Source organism: Triticum aestivum, chromosome 2B, assembly GCF_018294505.1.
Source record: "Triticum aestivum cultivar Chinese Spring chromosome 2B, IWGSC CS RefSeq v2.1, whole genome shotgun sequence".
NCBI classification, from domain to species: domain Eukaryota; kingdom Viridiplantae; phylum Streptophyta; class Magnoliopsida; order Poales; family Poaceae; genus Triticum; species Triticum aestivum.
In genome coordinates this window covers 412,093,339-412,109,846 of record NC_057798.1, presented here as the reverse complement: position 1 = coordinate 412,109,846, position 16,508 = coordinate 412,093,339, and the positions used below count along the sequence as shown (strand labels likewise).

Sequence of the window (16,508 nt, the reverse complement as noted above, 5' to 3'; positions counted from 1 at the left end):
ATTTCTTTTTCTTGTTGTCAAACTTTGTACAGAATTCCTACCCAACATCTTTTCTCTTCCGTGGGTGTGCATCCTACATTTTTCCTCCCAACCGAATTGGGCCAAACCCATATCTCTATTTTGTTTTTATTTTTGTTATTTTCTGCTTCCTACCCAGGAATATCCTATTTGACGCATTTTGCATCAAACTGTCGACGCGCCGCACACCCCTTCGCCTGATTTGGGCCGACCTTTTTAGTACCTGTTCGCTGTTTCCCCATTCCTCTTCCTCGAGTCACTGTTTCCCCGTTCCTCTTCCTCGTCCCGCATCTCCCGTCCTCTTCCTCCCTCGTCCCGCATCCGCCGTGCTCTTTCTCCCTCGTCCCGCATCCCACTTCCTCCCTCTTCGTCTTCTTTTTCCTGCGGGGATCCCGCTCCGGTAAGAGGTCGCCGCCCTGGTAAGCAACCGACGGACCTCTTTCCCATCGAATCGTCCGAGGCATCGCCGATTAGATCTGGCGGACGTCGTCGTGATGGATGCTTTTTTGCAGGTGGTCACTGCTTCCTCGTCGGCGTCGGCGTTGTCTAGGGTTCCGTCAAGATCGGGTCGTCTAGGGTTTCATTGATCTCCGTCAAGTTCGTCATCTTCAAGGTAATGCCCCCAGTTCCCTCTTCTGTGTTCTTGTCAAGCTGGTTCGCGTCCTCTGTGTGTGATTTCGCCAGATAGAGACGTTTTTTTCCGTATGTGTCGGTCCAGCGTTTCTAGGGTTTGTAGGAGGTTTGGTGGTAGCAGTGGAGCGATTTTTTCAGTCTGATTTGGGTGAATATGAGGCTAGACAAAGGGAGCGATTTTTTCAGTTTGGTTTCCCGGATGTGATTCAGAATTTGGAATCAGGTTATGAATGCAGCATAATGATGGTAGGAGGTTCTCTGTTTCATGCGCTCTTGCACTTGGATTTGTGTATGTGTTTATGTTGATGATGATAGGACACTAGTTAGTTTCTGTAATGTGTAATTTTTTTTGAACATTGTGTGTTCACTCAAATAACTGTTCTTGTACTACATCACATCTAAATTTTATAACATCAATTTTTTTTAACTTTTTGACATGGATGAACATTTTCTGGAATTGAGGATCAAAAAATGTTCGCCAATTTGAAAAAGTGTTCTAGAAAAATTCAGAAAATAAAATAATGTGAATTGTTTAGAAAATTTAGAAAAACAATGAAACAGAAGAAGAAGAAAATAAAATTTAGAAAATAAATTTTAGAAAAATTGGGTGTTAGGGCTACATATCCTTCTTGCATTTGAATTACTCCTTCATCACTTCTGCTTTCTTGGCAATAAGTTGGCATCTCTTCATTTATATCTCTTCTTGCGGGAGCGATTGGTGGCATAGAACTGCTGCTTCCAGCTTCCAGTGCATAACATGTTTTCCCTAGTCTAGGATCATTGGTTTCTCCAGTAACATGGATGAACATTTATCGTCTGCGTTCCTGATGGAGGAAAGCTCACTCTCGTCATTGCTTTCATCAGTGTCTGACAGCTCCACCTCTGAGAAGAACACCTGGTCCAAGGACTCGCAATGTTTCAACACGCGAACACTTGTAAACTGTAGCAGTTCAAGGGAGCGACACTCTTTGAAATTGTATACCTCAATCTTGAAAGCCAAGTTTGTTTTTTAAGTGATACTAGGTGATGTGACTATAGTTTTTGATATACTATGTTAACCTAGCAATACAAGGTGAAACTTGCAAGATGAACACATATTAGGTTGATACTTTTCATAATATTCGATTGTTGTTACTTCTTTTTCTTTTATTAATGTTTTTGATATTATTCACTGTCATTCTTTCTTTTTTTGTGTATAATGTAACTATGAGTGATACTATGTACTGCTCTTCTGTTTTGCAGAATTAATTTTTTCTCATGATTTATTTTCACTTTCCTTCATGATATTCTTCTGCCATTAATAGCCAAAGAATCTTTGAGATTGAAGGAGTTTGGGCGGATCAGAAAACCGTAACTCTATCATTCAAGCCTGGTGGTTGGATAAACCCTCGGGTTGTTGCCTGTTTTTCAAAACTAAAGAACAAAGACCAGCTGAACCGAGGAAGAAAAGGCCTCCTAACAAACAGTGAAATAGTGGAGCACATAGTTAGCATTGACGACATGGTCAGCCTATTTTTTAAATTCTTTTCCTCTGTTTTCATTTTCACACCATTGACATTTCCTTTTCTTAACTATCAATAATTTTCTTGGAAACAAACATGCAGGAGAAGCTAATGAACCCAATGCTAAATCATTCAGATCTTGCAAATAAACTAATCTTACAGGAAAGTAATGTTGGCTTCAGTTTATTGAATGCTTCCTTGGTAAGATAAGTTCTTTTTGTACAAACTGTTTCTTATTGATTTTTCTTGTTGAAAGAGGTTAGACTAATAGATTTTTCTTTTCCACAATTCCCTAGGTAAAAATGCCCGTATTAAAGGAAAAACAGTGGATTTTAATCACTGCTAACTTCAGAACCAAATTTTTTGATATCATGAACCCGTACTACAGTGGTGATACATTTCTACCAACAATTAGTGCGGTCATCTACAACTTCAAGGTCTTGTTTGCTGCTACATATGGAAATTCTACTTCTTCCAACATAGGTAATTTCGAATCAAGATTTGTACCAGCTCCCAAGGTCAATTTCAGGTGGGTTTTTCATGGAAATCTCCAGTTTTACAAGATTTGTACGAGCCACGGGCAAATTTTTGGATCTTTCTCCTAAAAAAACAGATTAGAAGTATTTTAAATTAACAATAATTTCCATCTTGAGTATGGAACTGATTGTGCTATTTTTTCTCACAGGTATGACTCAGGAATTTTCATTCTGCAGCATGTTAGCAAGTACAAAGGTCTTGAATTGCAGGGTTTCTCTAATGTAAGCTATAAACATTTTTTCCGTTTTTTGCTCATTACTTGGAACATATCAGGAATTAAACTGCACTTTTTCTAAAATACTGTAGGATGATTTACAAGCTCTACGTCAAAAATTCCTGTTTGAGATTGTAACATGCAAGCACAATGAAATTCAACTGCCGTTAGTAACTTCTTTCCTGCAGCGACATGTAAGTTCTCTATTTTTTTCTCCTATGGAAACAAAAGAGATGTTATTTTCTTAGAGCCTGTTCTTTCATTCCAAACAGTGAAATTAATTTCTTCTAATCGCATTTACGTTTCATCAAATTCTTCTATCTATTCTCAAGGGTCTCATTAATACTGCCACCTTCAAGGGAAGTGCACTGCAAGATTCAACTCCAAGGAATACTTCCATGGCAAAAAAGTTTCCTTACCGATAGAGCAATCTGTTTTTCTCTTGCTGGTCTAGTTCAAGTTTCTTCCAAGACCTTCAGCTGTAAACAGCTGAAAAAGTATTGAATACAAGTAGTAAGACATGTACATTTTTTTTCAGTCTTTCATGACACCTTGGTGATACTATTATCAGTTAATTTCATCAAGTTGTAATAAACGTTGTTTTGTAATGTTCTGTAATATTCCTGGAACAAGATTTTCTGTTTCATGTTTCTTTGGGAGACATGAAACTATACCATTCTATGTTCAGAATAATGTTCCTGGAACAAGATTTTCTGTTTCATGTTTCTTTGGGAGACAGTAGAAACAGTGGAACAGAAGAAACTATACCATTCTTTGCTTTACTTCCATTGTTCACTTCACTAGATGACCCGTTGCGCCAATGGCGCAAAGGCCGAGTGCAAGCCAAGTGTTGAAAGAGTGTGCATTAAAACATATAGACACAAAATGAAACATATGAAAATAAGTATGGATTGATGATAGATAGATGATTCGTGATGATACATGTTTTCTAAGACGCAAAAAACTGATCCAAACCAAGAGTTGTCTGCAAACAAAATTTTAAAATACTTTGACACGTCTAAGGCATACTCCATGGTGTGTTATTTACAAACTCTAGTAAAAGATTAATGAACTTCGGAATTTCATATCACCGGCTTACAGTTCAAACCCGAACTTGGGGCATATTTGAATTTAAATCTGAAAAAGGGTAGTCAAATACTCCTGAAAAGTCTTGGACATTTTCACAAAGTTATATTATATACATAGTAGCATATGTGAAATTTTCCAAGATATTTCTGATGAGCTTTGAGCACTGAAATTAATCCTGAGTAGATTATGAGGGAGTAGAGGAGATATTCCAGTCATTTTCATTTTTTTTATTTTTTATTTTTCTTTCAACCTTTCCCTTTGCTACTGACCAATTGGTCCCTCTCGTGAACCCACCAGTCAGGCTGGCAGCGCCAGCTCGTGGGACACGCGCACGCAACTCTCTGCCCCTTCACGTTTTACTCCTACTCCTACTCCACTACCTCCCTCCTCAATCCATTCCCTCTTCCTTCTGGATCCTCTTTCTGGTCGAGCTCGCCGGGGACGCCGCCGCTCGCCGCTGCAACGCCAGCCATAGGAATAGGCGGGATCCACCAGCCCTCCATCCGGCTCGACGTCCACGCCCCACGGTCCAACATGCAGGCCTGCAGGACGCCGCCATGAATCGCCTCATTTTTCGAGTGAGTCCTTGATCCTAGGTAGTTTCCCTAACTCTGTTCAGCTCCGGCCGTCGTTCTGGTTCGATTCCTGGACACCGAGCATGCAACAAACTTTTGGACCGAGGCCGCCTTCCTTTGTTTTGTCAGCTGCCGTTGCGACGCCACAGCGGTCGTCCTCCTCCCCGAGTAACTCCAGGAACCATGACGGGCTCTGCTTCTCCTCTGGACCAAGGATTCGAAGCCGCAGGTCTCTCCTACTTCTTCCATATTTGCAGGGTGAGAAGCTGCCACTGCCTTCTTGTGCCATCAGGCATTGCCACGAACAGCAGGGTGAGAAGCTGCCATTGCCTTCTTGTGCCTTCTTTTCTTTGTCAGCGCCGGTTTTTCTCATTCTAGCCGTTGCTGGAGACGGTTGTGGTGCTGCCACATGAGACCATTTTGGTCCGGGCCACATGGTTAGGCCACAAGCTTGTTGCTGCTTACTTGGCCGCTCGCTATTGCTCTGCTTACTACTGCTCGTGGGCTGCCTGTACTTCAGAGAAAGAGAGCTTTTTGCTATACAGAGTACTATATTATGTTGAACCCTACTGTTCATCAATCCAGCAGTTTGCTTGTGTGCTTGTCTAGCTAGCTTGCACACACGTAACTTTCCTGGGTGATTTGATCTACCAAGTTCAGAAATCAACATATTAGGCTAAGTCAAGTTGTCGCTGAGTACGAAAGTTTACTCTAATATTTGATTTATCAAGAAAATCACAAAAAAAAAATGCTCAGCTTGCTGACTTTGTAAAATCCATAAAAAATATAATCATTCCAGTTCTGTTTGGAGTAGTACTGCTATGGAGTTGGGATGGTTTAACCTGTACTGTAGCCATAAAAATGAACATATCCAGTATTGTTGTTTAGAAATAAAAGATGATGTACTTTAAAAAAATACTTACTTACGAAGCCTTTTATCCCAAACAAGTTGGGGTAGGCTAGATATGAAACCCTTTCACGAGGACTTCCCAGGAGGTCACCCATCCTAGTACTACTCTCGTCCAAATAGATTTCATACCCAAAAGACTGGCTAGTTTTTACGTTGGCTCGCCAAGCCTATCACAACCCTTAGATATGAAACCCTTTCATGAGGACTTCCCAGGAGGTCACCCATCCTAGTACTACTCTCGCTCAAATGGGTTTCATACCTATGGGACTGACTAGTTTTTACGTTGGCTCGCGAAGCCTATCACAACCCTCCTCCTTTACCCGGGCTTGGGACCGGCTATGCCTAGAAGACATAGGCGGAGTTATGTACTTTAAAAAAATACATGTATTTAAAATTTTAAAAGCATATTTAACTTGTACTCGTGAATAAGTGATTTAAGCTCATCCAACTTAGTTTTGAAAATGAACAAATCCCTCTCATGACATAATTTAATACATCATATTTATGCATACATTGCCAATTCAATTTTCTGGTACGCAATAGTTAAAAAATAGGAACTGCTAGTACATCATACATATACGTAGTATATCAAAAAGCATGGCTAGTGTTCTTTTGTTATTAAAAAGCATGGCTAGTGTTCACTGGGAATAGGAGTGGCATTGGCATATGGTGGCTGACTTTTCATTTTCTTTAGCTACCATGCAAACCTAAATCTGATGACATTGAAATGATATAGCTGGACAGAGTAGATACTAAATTCAGACAAAGTAAATAGTAAACAAAAAAGATCACTCTTTTACAGAAAAGAATGGCATCAGACTATAAGTGTTCAAATAGTAATCATATTGTCACAATTTCATAAAAATGCAGTGGAGCCATGCTCAACTGTTTCGGGTTAAAGAAAACAATAATGATATGATAAATATGTTGAAGGTATTAGCTATTTCTCATCTGCACATTTTCTATATTGTACTCCACTTACTATCCATCTTAGTTATCTCTGTTCATTGTCAAGGCCTCCCAGTAAGTTGTAATAGCTAGTGGAAGATGGCATGTTGCAATGCTGGAGTTGTAAATCACACCAGTCCAATTTCGACAGAGAATATTTTTGTCAAGGCCTTCCAGTAAGTTGTAATAGCTAGTGGAAGATGGCATGTTGCAACGCTGGAGTTGTAAATCACACCAGTTCAATTTCGACAGAGAATTTTTGACTTATAAATTTCCAGTTGGCCAATACTGTCTAAGGCTATTAACAATTGCAGGAGAACAGTATCAATGTAACCATAAAATGTACAAAAAATACATATGATTCTTCGCATATTGGATAACAACTTGTGTTGTTATATATATCAGGTATCTAAAATACACTCACCTGGCCGTGCTGGGCTTCTTGGGCATGCATCCAGTGACTTCTGCCACCAAACCCTAAAACAATTAGGAAGAGCTCAGGGTACCATGGGAAGATGGGGAAAGTAGAAAGAAAGAGCTCACCTGTGCTGGCATCTCCTCCATGAACTGGGAGCTGTACTCAACCCCTCCTCATGAGGTGGGTGCTCGAGCAGCTGTCGTCCCGTGGCCTGCCTAGTTCGTGTACCTGTCTCCACCGTGCTGAACAGGAGAGATTGAAGGAAGAAGAGGAGCAGTGAGGAAGAAAACAGGACCGTGGAAGAGAGCAAAAGAGAGAAGGAAATCTCACCGGCAACACACGAAGGACGAGCAGCAGAGGGTACTTCGAGAGGAAGCGCAGAGAAGGGTGCAGCCGTGGCCGCTGCCTCACCAAGATGCGTGCCGCTGTCATCATCCGCACACTCCGACACACTACAGATGCCTACCGCTGCTCACCCGATGACCCAACCGCGCTAGCGTAGGGAGTAGAAGGAGGAGGAGCGGCGGCAGAGGCACGGGAGAAAGAGGAGGAAGGTGAGCAGAAGCGGCGGCGGCACGGGAGAAAGAGGAGGAAGAGGAGGAGAGGCGGCGGCGACTAGGAGGGAGGTCGTGGAGGAGGAGGGAGGGACGCTTGCGGGCTAGGTCTTTTACTGGACGAGCGCTGTATCCCACCCCTTCTCTGACCCGAACACGCACGCGGAACACACACTGCAATGCTGGTCCACGCGAAAGGGTGGCCCAGTCGCCATCCACTCTAACCCGAATTCATAGCGTGCAGCAAAACGAACGTCTAGATGTTTAACAGCAAGGTGAAAAGGACGCTGCACGGTAAATCGTTCGAACCAGATTCATCTCGCGATGTAGATGCGCTAGAACGGCGGGTACTCTAGGAGGCTTTATATGTTAGATAACAGTAGAAACAGTGGAAAACAGCAGGGACAGCAATCAGTGGAACAGCTTCGCGAAGCAGAAACAACGAAACGCTTGAAACAGTTCAAAAACAGTTCGCGCGCGCCAAGCGGCCCACAAAGCCCGCCAGTCAGCTGCCCCTGTGCGAAGCCGCACCTAGTTGACGCAAAATGTCACATAGGAGTTCCCTCCTACCCAACCACTCCTTCTCTATATTTTTCTTCCCCATGGGCCTGGCCGAAGTGGCCCATCTCTCCCAACCAACTAACCCCTCGCCTACGTTCACAACTCGCAGAAGAGGAAATCTCAACAGCCACCTACGTGCACACATAGAAACTCTGCACCTTCCTTTAATTTCTCCTTCCTTCCTACTAGTAAGCGTGCACGTGCAACGCACGTCTTCATTAATATTACAATTATATGGGAAAATCCACCTGTGTATGCTAGAGCATTCATCGTGCACCAGTGAATTAGTCCTATGAAATCAGCAAGTAGACTCCAATTCTTTAAGTTCCTCCTCTGTTTAATCATGCAAGTTTTTGTGTGTGTAATAGTATAGATGTAAGTGATTCAGATAAAATAATTAAATACAAGATTGTAATAAATCTTAAATATTACCTTGTTGAAATTAGCAGAAGCTCCAAGAGAAGCTGACAAAGAGTCTTGGATTTCTTTCATACATTCAGTCAGTTTGTTAACTCCACCCATAGTCTTTTCAAAGCACCAAATATTCCAATAATATGCATGTATCAATCAATACCTCTAATTTGCAAGGCTAAAAAGCTAGACACGATGCATCTGCAAGACCATGAGAAGAGTAATGGTATACATGTGAATGAAATTGGAGATTACACTGACAAAGCATAAAATAAAGTAAGCTCCGCGCAAGAGGAACGCTCTAACTACAATGAGAAGACTCATAAATCCATAAGAATACATGGTGTCAGTTTGGATCAACTTTTTTTCCATCCAAAAAGCCCAAGTTCACAGTGTCACCCTAAAAGCAGTGAGGATATCATACATATCAAGATGTATCCAGTATATCAAACTTACTTGTGAGATATCTTCTTTAAGCTTGGTATGCCCAAAATCATCATAAACTTTCAGAAATAAAGAAAAAGTCAGATGGATTTCCCCATATGAACAATAAAGAATGGAAACAACACCTAATGATAATTTTAGTATCCCTGGTTACTTCCAAACACTAAATAACAACTATGACACCTAATGACCAAGTATTTGCAAGAAACATCCATAATTATTTCATCATACAGTGAAATAGGAGTGGAGACAAAACCTAATGAGTAATGGCCAAGGGTCTTTTCAGAACATATTGCATCCAAAGAAAAAAAATTAACAGTATTAGTAGATAGATCAGAGATAAAAACTGGATTAACAACTTCGCTATATACATGGTGGTTCGTCATATTGTTCTCAAACACAGTGTGTCATAGAGTCAGCAAACATTAGCATGTGGGCGCAGGCCCAAACAACAACAACAACAACAACAAAGCCTTTAGTCCCAAACAAGTTGGGGTAGGCTAGAGGTGAAACCCATAAGATCTCGCAACCAACTCATGGCTCTGGCACATGGATAGCAAGCTTCCACGCACCCCTGTTCATAGCTAGCTCTTTGTCGATACTCCAATCCTTCAGGTCTCTCTTAACGGACTCCTCCCATGTCAAAATCGGTCGACCCCGCCCTCTCTTGACATTCTCCGCACGCTTTAGCCGTCCGCTATGCACTGGAGCTTCTGGAGGCCTGCGCTGAATATGCCCAAACCATCTCAAACGATGTTGGACAAGCTTCTCCTCAATTGGTGCTACCCCAACTCTATCTCGTATATCATCATTCCGGACTCGATCCTTCCTCGTGTGGCCACACATCCATCTCAACATACGCATCTCCGCCACACCTAACTGTTGAACATGTCGCCTTTTAGTCGGCCAACACTCCGCGCCATACAACATTGCGGGTCGAACCGTCGTCCTGTAGAACTTGCCTTTTAGCTTTTGTGGCACTCTCTTGTCACAGAGAATGCCAGAAGCTTGGCGCCACTTCATCCATCCGGCTTTGATTCGATGGTTCACATCTTCATCAATACCCCCATCCTCCTGCAACATTGACCCCAAATACTGAAAGGTGTCCTTCCGAGGTACCACCTGGCCATCAAGGCTAACCTCCTCCTCCTCACAGCTAGTAGTACTGAAACCGCACATCATGTACTCGGTTTTAGTTCTACTAAGCCTAAACCCTTTCGATTCCAAGGTTTGTCTCCATAACTCTAACTTCCTATTTACCCCCGTCCGACTATCGTCAACTAGCACCACATCATCCGCAAAGAGCATACACCATGGGATATCTCCTTGTATACCCCTTGTGACCTCATCCATCACCAATGCAAAAAGATAAGGGCTCAAAGCTGACCCTGATGCAGTCCTATCTTAATCGGGAAGTCATCGGTGTCGACATCACTTGTTCGAACACTTGTCACAACATTATTGTACATGTCCTTGATGAGGGTAATGTACTTTGCTGGGACTTTGTGTTTCTCCAAGGCCCACCACATGACATTCCGCGGTATCTTATCATAGGCCTTCTCCAAGTCAATGAACACCATATGCAAGTCCTTCTTATGCTCCCTATATCTCTCCATAAGTTGTCGTACCAAGAAAATGGCTTCCATGGTCGACCTCCCAGGCATGAAACCAAACTGATTTTTGGTCACGCTTGTCATTCTTCTTAAGCGGTGCTCAATGACTCTCTCCCATAGCTTCATTGTATGGCTCATCAGCTTAATTCCACGGTAATTAGTACAACTCTGAACATCCCCCTTGTTCTTGAAGATTGGTACTATACTTCGTCTCCATTCTTCTGGCATCTTGTTTGCCCGAAAAATGAGGTTGAAAAGCTTGGTTAGCCATACTATCGCTATGTCCCCGAGACCTTTCCACACCTCAATGGGGATACAATCAGGGCCCATCGCCTTGCCTCCTTTCATCCTTTTTAAAGCCTCCTTCACCTCAGACTCCTGGATGCGCCGCACAAAACACATGCTGGTCTCATCAAAGGAGTCATTCAGTTCAATGCTAGAACTCTCATTCTCCCCATTGAACAGCTTGTCGAAGTACTCCCGCCATCTATGCTTAATCTCTTCGTCCTTCACCAAGAGTTGGCCTGCTCCGTCCTTGATGCATTTGACTTGGCCAATATCCCTCGTCTTCCTCTCCCGGATCTTAGCCATCTTATAGATGTCCCTTTCACCTTCCTTCGTGCCTAACCGTTGGTAGAGGTCCTCATATGCCCGACCCCTTGCTTCACCAACAGCTCGCTTTGCGGCCTTCTTCGCCATCTTGTACTTCTCTATGTTGTCTGCACTCCTATCCAGGTATAGGCGTCTGAAGCAATCTTTCTTCTCTTTAAGCGCCTTCTGGACATCATCATTCCACCACTAGGTATCCTTATCTTCGCTTCTCCTTCCCCTGGACACTCCAAACTCCTCCGAGGCCACCTTACGAATGCAAGTCGCCATCTTCATCCACACATTGTCCGCATCCCCTCCTTCCTCCCAAGGGCCCTCCTTAAATACCCTCTCCTTGAACACCTGAGCTACCTCCCCCTTGAGCTTCCACCACTTCGTTCTAGCGACCTTGGCACGCTTATCCCGCTGGACACGAATCCGAAAGCGGAAGTCAGCAACCACCAGCTTATGCTGGGGTACAACACTCTCCCCAGGTATCACCTTACAGTCTAGGCACGCACGCCTATCTTCTCTTCTCGAGAGGATGAAATCAATTTGGCTAGAGTGTTGGCCACTACTAAAAGTCACCAGATGTGATTCTCTCTTTCTAAAGAGGGTGTTAGCTACAATCATGTTGTAGGCTAGAGCAAAGCTTAAGACATCTTCTCCTTCTTGATTCCTGATGCCATAGCCAAAGCCCCCATGCGCCCCTTCAAAACCTGTGTTAGATGTACCCACGTGGCCATTGAGGTCTCCTCCTATGAAGAGCTTCTCACCAATCGGTACACTCCTAACCATGTCTTCCAAGCCTTCCCAGAACTCCCTCTTGGTGTTCTCATTGTGGCCTACTTGCAGGGCATATGCACTGATAACATTGAGAACCAAGTCCTCAGCTACCAGCTTGACCAGGATAATCCGGTCCCCACGTCTCCTGACGTCTACCACTCCATACTTGAGGCTCTTGTTGATCAAGATGCCTACGCCATTTCTGTTTGCAGCCGTCCCCGTGTATCACAGCTTGAAGCCGGTATCCTCCACCTCCTTCGCCTTCTGTCCTCTCCATTTGGTTTCTTGGACGCAAAGGATATCAACACCTCTCCTCACTGCTGCATCAACTAGCTCCCGAAGCTTCCCTGTCAGAGACCCTACGTTCCAGCTACCTAAGCGAATCCTCCTAGGCTCGGCTAGCTTCCTTACCCTTCGCACTCGTCGAGTCAAATGCGACGACCCTTGCTCATTTTCCACTACATCCGGGCGCCGATGTAGCGCGCCACTAAGGATGCGACGACCCGATCCTCGCTCACTTGCCACCGTATCCGGATCAAGATACGACGCGCCACTTGGGGGGTGACGGCCCGGCCCTTGCCCATTTTTCACCATACCCGGGTTCTGATGTGGCGCGTCGCTGAGAGGGTTACGCCCCAACGAAAATCTTTTGTGTTTCATCTCCATAAGAGTGGCTGAGTTTTTACGTTGGCTCGCCAAGCCTATCACAACCCTCCTCCTTTACCCGGGCTTGGGACCGGCTATGTTGAGAACATCTCCAACAGCTAAACCAAATAATAAAAAGGAGATGTTTTAGAGGGCATGCTAACGATTAACAAGATGTCCCTCATTCACAGTTAAAATATGCCAAGCGCATTACCCAGCTTTTTTTGGCTTAAATTCCCAGGGTGCATCATCCTCAGATCTAATAGGAATAGGCTTTAGGGGGTGCTGCAAATTTAACAGAAATGGAATGATTATCATGCTGAACTTACCTGGATTTCATCAAAAATGTTCCCAAGGATACCAGGACTCAGCTCAACTGAAAGGGCTGCATGTGCATATATAGTATTATGTGTTAGAAGAGCTAGCAAACTGTGGATCAGGGAAGAATAGAAATTGTAAAAATCGGAACTGCAAAATTCACATTAATAGTTTTGATAGGTCACCACCGCATATTATTTGTTATATTCACACCATTTATTCTTTGTTGCTATCAAATAAGCTAAATCTGATCAAAGGTATTGATCTGGTAGGAAAAAAGAGCCTGATAGAACTGTGCAATGCGACATCCTAATTCTAAAACGACATTGTAACTGTACAATGCAAATAACTTGATAGAACTGTGCAAAACGACATCCTAATTCTAAAATTTGTATCAATGCCTTTCCTTCTAGCAACCAAAATCAATCATGCCTATTTACTAAAACCATGACAAACTTATCCATGCTGAATCTGAATCACCAACATTGCATGCAGAAATTGACAGCACTACTCGAGTTCTCTTCCTCTCCTGAATTTAACAGTACCTGAACAAAGCAAGCCGCATGTACCTGCCGGCAGCCGCAGACACGCACCTCACACACGCTGGCCAGCTGCGCGTGCCTCTGCCAGACAACACTAATGCACAACACGCGGACAACATCACACACGCAGCACGCCGGGCGGCTGCAGCGCCCCAAATCCGCCGGCCGCGGAACGACCTAGCTGGCTCCGGCCCTGCGCGTCCTGGTTGGCCCGGCCGGCCATACGGCACTGCACAGCAACCACAATGCGAACGCCTAGGCTGTCGCACGCCTCTTCTAGCCGGTCGTTGATGCACTGGCTGGCGTGCACGGCACTGCGCTTCCAGCACAACGCGAACGCCCAGGCTGCCGCACGCATCCTATAGCCGCCTGTCAGACACACTGGCTGCCGCGTGTGCTAGATGTAACTGCCGATGCGCCAGGGAGAGTCAATACATTTGTGACCTGCCTCGATCTGGTGCGCCCTCCGCTCATCATCGAACTCCCTCTTCGCCACGCGCCATGGCCAGCGGTTTATCCCTGACAAGCCGTAGCATCCGGGAGAGCCGCCAGGAGAGCCGCCACGCCCTCTTGATCCTCCACGCCGAACGAATCGAGTTGCGACGCCCTGCACAGAGCACGCGACGTCATCTTCTCTGACACCATCCATAAGCCACCGTCGTCGATTAATTGTGCTCCTGCCTTCTCCGGTCTTGCCGACAGCACTAACCTCCTCGTGGTTATCTCTGCCTCCTTTCCCCTCTCTCTTAGTCTTCATCCTCGACCTGTAACCGCCGCTCCGCAAGCTCCGGCTCTGTTTGCCGCCATGACCAACGAACTCGGTTATGTCAAGCCTCCCCTGTCCCTTGATGTGGTTCGACGTGTTCCCGGGGCTAGGTAGACACCGTCTAGCCGGCTGGCCGCTCCATGGGATCGCTCGCGACTCATATCGACACCTCCTCCCTCAAGTCTGACAGAGCTATGAGGCGAGACCGCAGAGGAGGAGCAGACGACGACCCGCGATACACCGGCCGACGTCTAGAGGTGTGCGACGGCGGCGTGTAGGAGGAGCGGCGGGGCGGCAGGGATGGCATGCACCAGGCCGGGCGGCGGCGGCGGCGGGTTGGGCGGAGTTCGCGAGAGATGCGGGCTACAGGCGGGTAGTACTTCCTTTTTTTTCCAGGAGAAGACACGGGGATTGAGGAGCAGGCCCGTAATTTTAGCCGTGAACAGGTGCGGTGTGGGACGGCCGGATGGGAGAGTTTTCGTCCGCCTCTGACGATGTTCTTTTGTTTAATATAATATAGTAGTATAGAAGTATAGATAATAGTAGTATAGATTCCTCTCCGCTGGCCATCTCCCCAACAAACGCCTCCTCTCCTTCCTTTCTCTGTACGTTCACAACCATGAAGAGAAACAACCACCACTTACACGTACAAATAGGAAATGTGTGCACCTTCCTTCAATTCCTCATCCCTTCCCATTTCTCTCCACTCCCCATCTCCCATCGAAGAAACCTCTTCTCCTTCCCCTTCCTCTGTATGTTCCCATGACAAGAACAGAAACGTACAGGCACGAACAGCCCCTCCACTAACTTCCTTAATCTTTGTCCATTTCCAAAACTAAATATATGTAGTTGAGTGCGTTGATCTCCTCTCCCAACCCCTGCGTTCCCCTGCCCTCCCCCTTCTCTGTTTCTTCCAAAATTCATCCACGAAGTGCCGCTACTCTATGGACGCCGTGCTCGCTCCCAACGACTTCAAGCATCTTCATCCATGCCCTTGCGCCAGAAGGTTTCCCTAGATGTGGTGAATCCATTCAGGAAAGAAAGAACGCATTCCGCCGACCACACGTGAAGAATTTCACGTGTGCATGTACACTGTTCATCAAGTTCGTCGCATCAACTCATCATGCTGGGTGAGTTTCTGTCCAATTCCTTTCTCACGTGCACTAAACCATGTTCAATCTATCTCCTAGACATCCTAGTTTGACCTATTTCTCTTATTCGTCGCGCCAACCACTCCATGTTCATGAACCGGATGTCATCCAATATCATCGTTGTTTCTTCACTTTTTCTATTCATCGTATGCCTTCATGACCAATAAAAAATATATTCTCAATGGCCATAGAAACCCATTGGTGGAATTATCTTGCTTGTTCGGTCATTTGATTTTTAGTTTGGCTTTTATCTAGTCGTTCTTGTTAATAGTAACAATAGTTTTTATTATAGTTCTATATGATTTTGTGTAGATAATTCCGTGCATCATGTATAGGGCTGGAAAAAAGCTCGAAACTCGCGAGCTAAATGAGTAGCTCGTGACTCGGCTCGAATCGACTCGAACTCGAAGAATAACGAGTCGAGGCGAGCTTTAGTTTAAGATCGTTTATAGACCAAGTTAAATAAGTCAATCTCACGAGTACTCGTGTAACTCGTTAGGCTCGGTACAAAAAATCAACCACTCCCAATACAAAAAAATATCAGCCAATCATCACCCTACGTCCGAGGCGCACAACACACGATCTAGCCGTTGAAGGCCCAGCCGCCTAGAAGACTCATGCAATTACAATTGTTTAGTGATATATATGTTTAATATATACATAATTATTTTTATCATATTTGAGGATTTTATGTTCATATCTTTAACGAGCTTAACAAGCTAAACAAGCCAGCTCGCGAGTTATATGAGTCGAGCCAATCTTGGGTCTAAGCTCGTTATAGTAATGAGTCGAGTCGAGCTAGCTCGTTAACGAAACGACCTCTAGCGAGTTGAGTCGAGCTGGCTCGACTCGGCTCGGATTCCACCCCTAATCATGTAGTAGTGAGATACTCCTTGTATTAGTTCTTATGTGTTACTACCATGTGTAGTAGTTGACTGGTCGACCTTTTCTTGTTAGTATGTTATTTTATTATGTTTGTGACATGCCTACGAGTGTATGTTATTTGCCTTATAATTTTAGTGCGACGTAGGACTTGTTAGATTTATTTCTATCACCAATTATAGTTATTCAAAAATTGTTAAACATGTTATTTCATGTTGATATTTTTCTTTCTTGCGGTACATAGTTATGATATGTATATGGACATGTCTTTGCAAATTATTACCATATGTAGGTTTATGTAGAATTACTATAACCTTTACGTGATTATCCAATACCTAATGTCTTGATTATTTTCATTTTTATTTGGAATGAGGATATCTTAGATATTGATTACATATTCATT

General features: G+C 44.3%; 1 long non-coding RNA gene across 8 annotated transcripts; it reads right to left on the bottom strand.

Moving 5' to 3' along the window:
• Positions 1 to 1,165: 1,165 nt before the first annotated feature.
• LOC123045206 (uncharacterized) lies at positions 1,166 to 14,573 on the bottom strand. 8 transcript variants are annotated; one of them, XR_006421130.1, is made up of 7 exons: positions 13,310 to 14,571; positions 12,776 to 12,831; positions 8,827 to 8,873; positions 7,175 to 8,571; positions 6,970 to 7,086; positions 6,851 to 6,903; positions 1,166 to 5,215 (listed from the first exon to the last, which is right to left on the bottom strand). It is a non-coding gene; the product is annotated as an uncharacterized lncRNA (long non-coding RNA). The 8 variants fall into 8 exon arrangements; XR_006421132.1 differs by having other exon boundaries at positions 1,166 to 1,546; XR_006421133.1 differs by having other exon boundaries at positions 6,851 to 6,890.
• Positions 14,574 to 16,508: the final 1,935 nt, after the last annotated feature.